This window comes from Mustela nigripes, chromosome 12 (assembly GCF_022355385.1).
Source record: "Mustela nigripes isolate SB6536 chromosome 12, MUSNIG.SB6536, whole genome shotgun sequence".
In the NCBI taxonomy this organism is placed as follows: domain Eukaryota; kingdom Metazoa; phylum Chordata; class Mammalia; order Carnivora; family Mustelidae; genus Mustela; species Mustela nigripes.
In genome coordinates this window covers 141,074,573-141,088,109 of record NC_081568.1, presented here as the reverse complement: position 1 = coordinate 141,088,109, position 13,537 = coordinate 141,074,573, and positions in this window count along the sequence as shown.

Below are 13,537 nucleotides of genomic sequence, written 5' to 3'. Positions count from 1 at the left end.
ATGCATAATGACATTGTATACCTACCGTCCTTTTTATCATGAGGCCAATTTCCTCCCCATTAATTAACCTCCATGCTAATTAGGTTATTTAAGACCTACTTGTAAAGTTTACAGAAAATAACAACATATCCATTATGTCAGCAATCAAAGCCAAACAAGATTGGGACATTGCCAAGGATAAAAGCTCATCAGTGAGATTCAGAGATCAAGGAGAAAGGGGGTGTTGTAACTTCAAAAGACTTTGCATGGTAGGGTCAGCAGACTCATGCTTTTTTGTAAGAGCCATTTCAGAAGGAATCATCAAAAGAATAAACTGAAGGAGAAAGCTGGAACTATATGCCATGGCTTTTCCACCTTTACCCTCGAGTCCACTCACCTTCCACCCCTTCCAGATCCCTGAGCCTGTGGCAGGAGTGGCATTGCTGGGCTGACCCGAAATACCTGATCGGCCCAAACTAGAAAAGAAAAACAAACAAGTGCTGCGCGTGTTTCCTTCGGACCCAGTCATGGCAGTCAGGTTTTAAAGACATTCCTTCCCTGGGTCAGACATACAGCACAGATGTCTCAGCAAGTTTGCAAGATCACACAGGTGGTATTCCCCAATGGTCCTAGGGTGGGTTTGCCTTCTAGTTTCCAGAACAAGGCAGGGTCAGGTAGGGAACTACAGCAGCCAACTTTCCAATCCCACCCTCCTTGAGCTCTTTACAAAGGGGGAAAAAAAAAGTCTCTGTGTATCCCCAGCCATCCCCAAATACCAATGTTATCAATTTCAAGGGCTTACTTACCACTCTCCTAAGGACCAGGGGGAAAACAGGAATAGTATAAAATATGCTTGCTACTGGTCATGATTAGCTATTACGGAAAGGTGCGTGCATGCCTGCATTTGTGTGTGTTTGTGTATGTGTATACCTGTACCACCGCCTACCCTTGGCTTTGGCCTGCTCCCCTGTTTCCAATATCCCTAGAGTGATACCAGCTAGACTGCCTCCTGTACCATCATCCTGCCACAACCACTGATTATTCAGAGAAGTCGAGCACACACAAGTCTGCTGGGCCACCCAAGTGAGGGAATTTCACGCAGATCACATCCCACTGAAGCACCACGGTACTTAAACTCACATGGTATGGTCAGCACAGCTCAGATTTAATTAAAGCACTCAATCGCACCATTACCATTTTTGGTGACAGCTCAGGTATAAATATATTAAACACAATTCTTTCCAGGCACTGCTTGTCAGCATTCTCCTTAAATGCCCTTTTGTCTTCTCTACCCTCTTTCCAAAGCCCTGAACTTTTAGCTTATAAATGATTAGTACCTATATACTCCCCCCCACTTCAATTCCCAAGTTAAATTACCATCTTTAGCCTTTTTCTGGATTCCTCAGGAGTAATAAGTCTCTTCCGTTGGGCCATAATTCCTGCCTCTCAACCTTAATCAAAACCACACTGACATCCCAACCTCCTTCCTCATAGCTGAGTTCTCAGTATCTCTTCTCATTCTGACCTCGACGTTAAGCATTCCTTCTTCCCACAGATCCTGGACATTGCATGGTGTTTCCTCCATATCACGCTCTGTGTTTCTCTAGTTTCTCTGTTTGCTGTTGGAATCCTTTTCTCTCATTCATGCACTCATTCATTCAACAAGTATTTACTGAGCACCAAGTATGTGCCAGGAAGAGTTCAAGGGCTGGATGTGCATGAGTGAACAAAGCAGACCAAGATCCCTGTTTTTGCAGAGCTTCCATTCTAGAAAGTGGAGACAAAGAAACTTAAAAACGATCACCCTGTTTGAATGTTACTAGATTGGGGCACCTGGGTGGCTCAGTCAGTTAAGCATCTGCCTTCACCTTGGGTCATGATCCCAGGATCCTGGGATCAAGCTCCATGTCAGGCTCCTTGCTCAGTCAGGAGTCTTCCTCTCCTTCTGCCTCTCCCCCTGCTCCTGCTCTCTCTCTCTCTCTCTCTGTCAAATAAATAAAATTTTAAAAAATATATTACTAGTCTGTGGTTAGTAACTTAGAAAAAAGAGAAAAGTAGACCAGTGCAAGGCAAACAGGAGTATGGTGAAGGTAACCTCGTGGAGGAGGACTTGAACTTGGCAAGGGAGTTAGCTAAGCAGGTATCGTAGGAAAGAGCATTTGAGAGGAAAAGATAGCCAGCTTAGTCAAAGGCTCTAGGGCAGGAGGGCACTTGGCCTTATCTGGAATATTAAGCGAGCAGTGACTGGCCAATATGGCCAGAGCAGTGTGGGTAAGGGTGAGCACAGGGGTTTGCTGACCCCTCTGGAATATCACCTGGCTTTCTCTGCTTGCTGATGCACTTGGTGTCTCCCACTCAAAGTAGAATCATATCCCTTTAAAACCTGGCAATACACATCTGTACAGTGGTAGTTTCCAGACCTTTAAAAATGTGATTGCCACAGGTCAATAAAAAAAAAATCTTTGCCTTACCTCTTCTGGATGGGGGTGTAGCTTTTTAAACTTCTAACACATTTCTGGGGAATATGTAAGAACTTTGCTCCAGATGAATAGACTATATGTCTCATAGGATGCGCTAGGAGAAGACAGACACTGAGGGGTCCACAGTAGAGGGGGAAATGCATGAAGAAAATGAGTTACCCACCAGGCAAGTGAGATGAAGATAAGGCCATGGTCCTTTCCCACTGAAATGACCGAACTGTCCTCTACCCCATCTTGGCATGCCTAATAAATTTGCATAGTTTCACGGACAGTAGAGAGATCACATGCATCTGTGGAAGACAGTGTTGAGGCAAAGCATTGCTCAAGCAAGACTACTTTTTTAAAAAGTATATTCCTGCATTAAACAAATAGTTATCACACATTGCCCGGTGGGGACGAAGATGAGCAGAACACAGCCCTAAAGCTAAGGAGCTCCCAGTCTCCCAACAGAATATAAATTAACAAGTCCTCTCAGTTTTAAAGGCAGAAGTTCTAAATCAGAGTATCCTTCAGTTTTCACGTTTGAGGGTGTCCTTAAATATGTATCTTGGATCCCATCCTGGCACTTCTAACCCAGCGTTCTATAGCCTTCACTACGTGTATATTGGAATCACGATGAAGAGTTTTTAATTTCAGATGCCAGGGTCTCAGCCCAGAAACTTCTGATTTAATTGTTCTGGGATGCTACCGGGGCATAAGAATTTTTAAGCCCCTCCCCATGTGACTCTAATGTTCGGCCAAGATTGAAAACTTCTTACGGTAGGTTGAATAATGGTCCCAAGATGACCACGTCCTCGTTCCCCAAACCTGTGAATAAGTTACCTCACCTGGTAAAGGGACTTTGCAAATATGATTACATTGAGGATCTTGAGATGAGGAGATTATCTGGACACCCGGGTGAACTTGATGTAATCACAAGAGGTCTTTATAAGAGGTAGCCAGAACTTTCAGTATCAGTAGTAAGAGATGGGATAATACAAGGAAGAGCATGGATTAAAGCAAGGAAGCGTCATGAGCCAAGGAACGTAGATGGCTTGTCAAAGCTGAAAAAACACACAAAAACAAGAAAAACACACCTAATTTCACCTAATACTTCCAGCTCTGTGGACACCTTAATTTTAGACTTCTGACCTTCACAACTATAGAAGAATACATTTTTGTTTTTAAGCCATTAAGCCATTTTGTTTTAAGCCATTAAGTTTATGGTAACTTGTGACAGCAGCAATAGGCAATGAATACACCACTACATTTACCTGTAGATAAATGCAATGGAACCCAGGTATTTAGAGATTTAAGTGCAAGTGTATGCAGTTTGAGTTCCCCAGGTAAGTCAAAATGCATAACAAATAGCACAGAGGACATGGGGAGTTAGAGAGGAGAAGGGAGTTGGGGGAAATTGGAAGGGGAGGTGAACCATGAGAGGCTATGGACTCTGAAAAACAATCTGAGGGGTTTGAAGTGATGGGGGGTGGGAGGTTGGGGTACCAGGTGGTGGGTATTACAGAGGGCACGGATTGCATGGAGCACTGGGTGTGGTGAAAAAACAATGAATGCTGTTATGCTGAAAATAAATAAAAAATAAATTTTAAAAAAAACTACAAAACAAATGTATCTTCCCATTTGAAAACCACCAAGGGGGAAAAAAAATCTCTTCGCATCTCCCTCCTGTACCCCACTGATATGCTAGTAGAAGACTAGCTCTTCAAGCCCATGAGAGGATGGGGAGTATAAATACTGTGCTATAAATACTCCCATCATGGCCAAGTTCAAACTTAATAATTAGCATGTATAATTCTTAAGAATTAAACAATGATCTCTCCAGATCTGATACAAACTGGTTCCAGCACACCAATGGTAGAGCAAGTTGGGGGAAAGATAGAGGAGGCCTTATGGTCTATTTGATCAGAGCCCTTCTGAGGCCCAACCTGCCCAAAAAAAGACCCCCCTCCCGACATGAATTAGCCTAGCTCCCTGGAATTTATACTAGAGTTTGAGTCCAAAACTCAGCTAATAATAAGGTGTTACCTTCACTCATTCAACAAGTGTTTTATTCAGCTCCCATTCTTCTAGGCACAGTTGTAGGCACCAAGGACATGGCATTGGACAATATATCCATTTTTTTCCTTCAAAAATGCAATACATATTTATCAAGACCTACTCTGTACCAAGCACAATTCTAAGCCCTGAAGATACAGTATTAACAATTTGTTTTTTAAACATCTACCTGATAGGAGTTTTGTTCTGGTAGATAAAGACAGTTTGGAAACAAACAAACAAAAAGTAAAACGTAAGAAAATCAGATGGTTTGCAGCTAAGGGGTAAAAATGCAGTGGGGAAAATACATGGAGGGACTGGTGCAGGGAAAATGAATACAGAAGCATAGAAGGCTTTCTGATGAAGTATCATTTGGAAAATGACCTATAAAGGCCGCAAAGGAATGAGACATCTGAGGAAAAGACCACTGCAGTCAAAGGAAGCAGCATATACAAAGGTCAAGGCGGGGGAAGAACATGTGGAAAATTCCATTTGGGAGCAAATTGTTCAAGCAAGGAGAAGAACAGTAAGGAATGGAGCCAGAGAAGTAACAGAGGCCAGACCATGGAGCCTTGCAGTCCTTAATAAGGAATATTGATTTTATTCTCAGTGCCATGGAAAGCCATTGGAACGTTTTAACTGATTGGTGTCTTTGCAGAGGAGAGTGGGATGGGGGAGTGGGCAAAATGGGTGAAAGGCAGAGTGAGATATAAGCCTCGAGTTATGGAATAAGAAAATCATGAAAATAAAAAGCAGAGTGTAAGGATACAGTCAATGATACTATAATTGCAATGTAATGGGACAGACAGTGGCTATATGTGCAGTGAGCATGGCGTAACGCGTAGACTAGTCAAATCACTATGTCGTACCCCTGAAACTCATGTAACATTGTGTGTCAACAGTACTCAAACTAAAAATAGATAAATAAAAATAAATAAAATGGTTTACTTGGAGGCAACAGAGTTGACACTATTAGGCTACCCCCCCCCCCCCCCACTTTGCCTGTCTTTTAATTGGTATATGTTGACCATTCACATTGAAAGTGACTACTGATAAAGTCAGGTTAACATCTACCACGTTTACAACTATTTTCTATTCAATGAATTTATTCCTTATGTGCTGCCCCCCCTTCTCTTTTTCTGTGGCCTCCTCTGGTTTTAATGTAGAGTTTCCACATGATTTCCTTTGATGTCCTCTCTTAGTGTATCAATTACTCTCCTTTTGTAAATATTTTACTGATTTCCACAGAGTTTGCAACATGCATTTTTAACTAAGTCCACCTTCACATAACCACATACTACTTTACATGTGGTGCAGATACTGTAGAACTGAACATTCCCACTTTCTCCATTCTATTCCTGTGACACAGCTGACTTCATGTCACTTAACCATGTTATAATCACCCAATGATTATCATCACCACTTCCAAAAAACAATTGTCTTTTTTTTTAAGATTTTATTTACTTATTTGAGAGAACAAGAGAGAGCATGAGAGGGGAGAAGGTCAGAGGGAGAAGCAGACTCCCCGAAGAGCTGGGAGCCTGATGCGGGACTCAATCCTAGGACTCCAGGATCATGATCTGAGCTGAAAGCAGTGGCTTAACCAACTGAGCCACCCAGGTGCCCCCAAAACCATTATCTTTTAAAGAAAACATTTTATTTTACCTTCATTTATTCATTCTATAATATATTTCCTTTCTTTATGTAGACCCAAGTTTCTGACCTAGATCATTTTTCTTTACCCTGAAGAACATCTTTCAGCATTTTTTTGTAGGGCAGGTCTGCCAGCAATGAGTTCCCTCATCTTTTGAATGTTTGAGAAAATCTATTTCTTCTTTCAAATTTGAAGGATAATTTGGCTAGCTATAGAATTCTGGGTTGGTAGGAATATTTCTCTCAACACTTAAAATATTTTACTATGTTTTCTTCTTTTCATGTTTTTTAATTCTTGTTCCTCTAGGTAAAGGGTTTTTTTTGGAGGGGGTAGTGTCTTTTTTGTTTTTGTTTTGTTCTTAATTTTCTATTTTAATTCCAGTATAGTTAACTAACATACAGTGTTCGTGCACCTGGGTGGCTCAGTTGGTTAAGCGTCTGCCTTCAGCTCAGGTCATGATCTCACAGTCTTGGGATTGAGTCCTGCATCAGGCTCTCTGCTCAGTAGGGAGTCTGCTGCTTCCTCTCACTCTCCCTTTGTGCTCTCCCTCTCTCTCTCAAATAACTAAATAAAATCATTTTAAAAAATAATATACAGTGTTATCTTAGTTTCAGGTATATAATATAACAATTCTATACATTACTCAGTCTTCATCATGACAAGTGTACTTTTTATTTGTTCTTGTTTTTTAACTCTAGTTAAAAATTTTCACTTTGTTTGGGTTTTCCTTAATTTTAATATAATGTGCTTATTTTGGGGGTGGTTGTATGTTCTTAGTTTTGTTTTTGGTATTTATCCTGCTTAGTGTTCTCTGAGATTCCTGGGTTGCTGATTTGATATCTGTCATTAATTTGGGAAGCTTACAACCATATTGTTTCAAATATTTCTTTTGTTCCTTTCTTTTTTCTCCTTCTTTTATTCTAGTTACTCATATTGCACCTTTTGAAGTTGTCCCACAGTTCTTGGATATTCTATTCTGATTTTTCACTTTTCTCTTTGCATTTCAGTTTGGAAAGTTTCTATTGTCCTATCTTCAAGCTCACTGATTCCTTCTGTGGCCATGTTGAGACTATGGGTGAGCTCATCAAAGACACTTTTCATTTCTGTTTTGATTTCCAGTATTTCCTCTTGACACTTTCTTAGATTTTCCATCCCTCTGCTTACAGTACTTGCCTGTTTTTGCACATTGTCTGCCTTTCCCATTAGACTACCTAATATAACAATGTTATTTCAAATTCCTCATTTGGTAATTCCAGTACTGTGTGTCATATCTGCATTTGGTTCTGAGGATTGCTTTGTCCCTTTAGACTGTTTTTCTATTGCCTTTTGTCATGCCTTATAATGGTCTGTTGAAAGTTTCTCATGTATCAGGTAATAGAGCTGAGGTACATGGTCTTCACATGAGTATGTCAATCTTCTAGGAGTTGGGCTATATTTAACATTTGCTATAGCTATAGGTGCCTGAGCTTCAAAGTCTGCCAGTGTCCCTATTTATGTCTCCCCCAATCTACCCCTGAGGTTTGCTTCCCTGAATATTCTCCTCCTCATAAAAAGTCTGTGTCTTCAAGCTCTTTCAACTATGACCAACTGTTATACTGGGTCTCTACTGATGTGGTGGTAAAGTGTAGAAAGGGGCAGTGTTTCATAATCCTCTAATTAAAACTTACAAGTCTTCTTCTTGGTCTGTCTTGGGGCTGTGATCTTCACATTGTTTCTCCAGAGACATAGCTTCCTTCTCTTCCTGGCCCTGTCACCTATGTCCACCACTACCACCATTTCATCCTTAGGTGAGATGGGCTAGAGGAAGCTGAGGGGCAAGGAATGACCTGACCCGAGTAGGGACAAGGTAAGCCATTCCCCTGCAGAGTGTCCTCTAGTTACAGAAAGGACTCCAGGCAAATTAATAACAATTAGGCTTCCCTTGTCTATCAGATTCATATAGAGATCATTCCCAAATCTTGACTATGAGAACCTGATGGGGTTCCTGGTGGTAAAGCCCATAAAGTGTCATCCCCCAGGTGTTTCTCACTCTCAAACAGTCCAGACTCAACCTCTAACAATTCATCAAAATTATCACTCAAGTCTTCCTTCTAGTCTATGGCTTCAGTAGCTTTTGCTTGAGGGAAATAGATCTTGATCATGACTCCCTGGATGCATCTTTGTCTTCAGATTTCATACAGGGGGTTGCCCAAAGACCTCAGTTCTATCATGGGTCCAAAAATGTCATTGATTTTCAGTATGTCCAGCTTTTTCTTGTCATACAGATTAAAGTATTGGTTAAGTTTTTCACATTTCAGAGTGGCACTGAAGTCCATTAAGAGATTTTAAGCACAGAAGTGATATCACATGCCTTCCATTTTTAAAAGACCACTCTGTGCATTATATCTCCTTTAAAGACCCCAAAAGGGTATTGTCTGGAATAAGGTAGGTCTTAGATAGTTTAGGTTTCCTCAGCAAGCATCATCTTAATTGCAGCCCAAAAATTCAAAATGGAAAAAGAAGAGAAGTCTAAGATGGTGGAAGAGTAGGAGACCTTAGTTTTGTCTGATCCCAGGAATTCATCTAGATAGGCATTAAATCATTCTGAATACTTGCAAACTCAACCAGAGATCTAAGAAAAGAAGAGCTGCAACTCTACAAATAGAAAAGTGACCACTTTCAAAAGTGAATCTGAGGTGCTATATGGGAGGTTAAACTGCAGGGGAAGAGGGAGCCTCTTATCAGCATGCTACCTGAAAGTGATATAGCAGCTGAGAGCAACATCAGAACTTTTAAAGGTCTGCTCCCATGAGGGAGGACCCTGCCTGAAAGGTGCTCAGGTGGTAAAGTGGTGCAGAATCCTAGATGGGACAGTGTTGTCTCAGCATCCCTCGGGTCACAGGAAGAGTAGGGTTGTCTGCATGCAGCAGAGTTCCCAGGAATCACAGCAGGGAAGCTGGCTGGAATCAGCAAGCCCAGGAGTGGGCTTTCAGCCTGGTGTTGCCATAAAATGAGAACTGCAGCATGATTGGGTGACCACTCTCCAAGCAGGGGCCCAGCAAGCAACAGAACCAGATAGACTTTCCCAACTCTCCTGGGAGGAGTGGCACGGGAGCATGCCACGGGACTCTGCAGGGTTTGGAGACTCAAATAGGGGTCACATGGCTGAGATAGAAATATTCAGTCACAGGCTGAGTGAACAAAGAGTGCAGATGGAGACCACAGAGCCAGGAGTGATTGATTGCTTTTCACTGGGGGAGTACTGAGGAGTAGGTCCCCAAGCTCTTGGCTCCAGCCTGAAGATTGGGAGGCTGCCATTTTCATTCTCATTCCCTAAAGTGGCACAGAAAGACTTCAGGGAACAAAAGCCACATAGAGCTATTTGAAGCAGACTACTTAGCCTGACCCTTTGGCAAAAGCAGAGCAATTCCGCCTGGGGCAAAGACACTTGAGAATCAAAGCAATAGGTCCCTCCCCCGAGATGATCAGAAAGTACATCCAGCCAAGACCAAGTTTACTGATCAATGAGAACAGCAAAACTTCAGAGCTACAGGAATACAGCACATAGAATTCATGAGGGTTTTTTTTGTTTACATGAATCTTCAGTCTTTCAATTTTAATTTTTTTTATCATTCATTTTCAACCAATTTCTTATTTCAACAACTATTTTTCTTAAGACTTTTTTAATTTTCACTTTTTTAAAGATTTTATTTATTTATTTGACAAACAGAGATCACAAGTATGCAGAGAAGCAGGCAGAGAGAAAGGAGGAAGCACGCTCCCTGCTGAGCAGAGAGCCCGATGTGGGGCTCGATCCCAGGACCCTGGGATCATGACCTGAGCCAAAGGCAGAGGCTTTAACCCACTGAGCCACCCAGGTGCCCCATTAATTTTCATTTTTATAGTTATAGTCTACCCTTTCATTATATTTAATTTTATTTTTGTACATATATAAGTTTCCATTTCTTTACAATTTTGGGATCTAGTTTTCTAAGAAGCAGACCAAAATACATACAGAATCCAGTGTATTGCTGTGTTCTGTTCACTCATCTGATTGTATTCTCTTTTGGGGGGGAGGGTGGTATTCAGGGCTCTTCTGATTTGTTTAGTGTAGATTTCTCTGGGGTCATTGCCATTTAAATATTTTGTTCTCTCATTCATGTATTTTTCTCTGGGCAGAATGACAAGATGGAAACTCTCATCCTGAAAAAAGAGAACAAGAGGCAGTACTGACTTCCAGGGACCTAATCAGTATGGATACAAGTAAAATGTAAGCACTAGAGTTCTGAATAACGATTATAAAGATAGGAACTGGACTTGAAAAAAGCATTAGAGACACCAGAGAATCACTTTCTGGAGAAACAAAAGAACTAAAATCTAACCAAGTTAAAATAAAAAAAGGATATTAATAAAATACAATAAAAAATGGAGGCTCTGTTAGTTTAAGTGTGGCAGAAGAGAGAATTAGTGAGAAGACAAAATGTTGGAGAAAAAGACAGATAAACAAGTACTGGATGATGAGAATTTGAGAGATAAGTGATATCATAAAGTGATCCAATATTAGAATAATTGGCATCACCAATGAAGAGGAGGGCAGGCAGAAGGTGAGTTGGGGGTAAATTGTAGCAGAAAACTTCCCTAATATGGGGAAGGAACTAGGCATTCAAGTCCAGAAAGCACAAAGAATGCCCTTCAAAATCAATAAAAATAGGTAAACATCCCGACATATAATAATGAAAATTGCAAATGTCAAAGACAAAAAAAATCCTAAAAGCCGTTCAGGACAAAAGATCCATAACCTGCAAAGGTGGAAACAATAGACTGGCAGCAGACCTACCCACAGAGACCTGGCAGGTCAGAAAGGACTGTCATGATAATTCAGGGTGCTAAATGAGAAAACTGTGCAGCCAAGAATACTTTAACCAGCAAGGATGTCATTCAAAATAGAGGGAGAGATAAAAAGATTCCATGACAAAGAGAAACAAAAAGAATTTGTGATCACTAAACCAGTCTTGCAAGAAATATTAAAGGGGACCCACTGAGCAGAAAGAGAGACCAAAAATATCAAAGACCAGAAAGGAAAAGAGACTATGTATAGGAACAGCAACTTTACAAGTAATATAATGGCACTAATTTCATATCTTTCAATAATTACTCTGAATGTAAATGGGCTAAAAGCCCCAATCAAAAGACACAGGGTATCCAATTGCATAAAAAAGAAAAACCCATTAATATGATGTCTGCTAGAGACTCATGTTAGACTCAAAAACACCTCCAGATCTAGTGAGGGGGTGGAAAACCATTTATAATACTAGTGGACACCAAGAGAAAGATGAAATAGCAATTCTTATGCAGACAAATTATATTTTAAACCAAAGACTGTAATAAGAAATGAGGAAGGACACTATATCATAATTAAATGGTCTACCAAACAAGAAGATCTAACAATTATCAATATTTATGCCTCTAATACAGGAGAAGCCAATTTTATGAACAAATTAATTAACAAAATTAAAGAAACACATCGATAATATACAATAATAGTAGAAAACTTTAACATCCTCCCCACTGCAATAGACAGATCATCTAAGAAGAAGCTCAACCAGGAGACAAGGGCTTTGAATGACACACTGGACCAGATGGACTTTACAGATATATTCAGAGCATTTCACCTTACAGCAACAGAATACACCTTCCTCTCAAATGAACATGGAACATTCTCCAAATAGATCACACACAGGTCTCAACTGGTGCCAAAAGATTGGGACCATTCCCGTATATTTTCAGAACACAATGCTTTGAAACTTGAACTCAATTACAAGAGGAAATTTGGAAAGAACTCAAATACAATGGAGGTAATGAGCATCCTACTAAAGAATGAATGGGTCAATGAGGAAATTAAATAAGAATTTAAAAATTCATAGAAACAAATGAAAATGAAAACACAACTGTTCAAAGATTTTGGGATACAGTAAAGGTATTCCTAAGGCAGGGGGGAATATATAGCAATACAAAGCTTTCTCAAGAAACAAGAAAGGTCTCATATACACAACCAAACCTTATACCTAAAGAAGCTGGAGAAAGAACAACAAATAAAGCCTAAATCCAGCAGGAGAAGATAATTAATAAAGATTAGAGCAGAAATCAATGAAATAGAAATCAAAAGAACAGTAGAATGATCAATGAAACCAGGAGTTGGTTCTTTGAAAGAATTAATAAGATTGATAAAGCACTAGCCATACTTATTTTAAAAAAGAGAGAGAGAGAGAAGACCCAAATAAATAAAATCATGAATGAAAGAGGAGAGATCAAGCAGGAGTGGCAATCCTTATATCAGATCAATTAGATTTTAAGCCAGACATACAAACAATTATAACATGTTATGAGCAACTGTATGCCAACAAATTAGGCAAACTGGAAGAAATGGACACATTCTTGGAAACTTACAAACTACCAAAACTGAAACAGGAAGAAATAGAAAACCTGAACAGACCTATAACCACCAAGGAAATTGAAGCAGTAATCAAAAAATCTTCCAACAAAACAAGAGTCCAGGGCCAGATGACTTCCATGGGAAATTCTACCAAACATTTAAAGAAAAATTAATACCTGTTCTTCTTCAGCGGTTTCCAAAAAAAAAAAAAAAAAAAGAAAAAAAAAAGAAAGAAAGAAAGAAAAGAAAAGAAATGGAAGGAAAACTTCCAAACTCTCTATGAGGCCAGCATTACCTTGATCCCAAAACCATACACAGACCCTCCAAAAAGGAGAATTATAGGCCAATATCCCTGATGAACATGGATGCAAAAATTCTCACCAAGATACTAGCCAATAGGATTCAACAGTACGTTAAATTATTCACCATGACCAAGTGAGATTTACTCCTGTGCTTCAAGGTTGGTTCAACATCCACAAATCAATCAATGTGATCTACTACATTACTAAAAGAAAGGCCAAGAACCATCTCTCAACAGATGCAGAAAAAGCATTTGACAAAGTACAGCATCCTTTCATGAGCAAAACTCTTCAAAGTGTAGGGATAAAGGGTACCTACCTCAATATCATCAAAGCCATCTACGAAAAACCCACAGCAAATATAATTCTCAATGGGGAAAAACTGAGAGCTTTTTCCCTAAGTTCAGGTACATGGTGGGGATGCCCACTCTCACCACTGTTGTTCAACATAGTACTACAAGTCCTAGCCTCAGCAATCAGACAACAAAAAGAAATGAAAGGCATCCAAATTGGCAAAGAAGTCAAACTCTCACTCTTCATTGATGACATGATACTCTATGTGGAAAACCCAAGAGACTCCAACCCCCAAATTGCTAGATCTCATACAGGAATTCAGCAAAATGGCAGGATATATAATCAAATTACAGAAACCAGTTTCATTTCTATATACTGACAATGA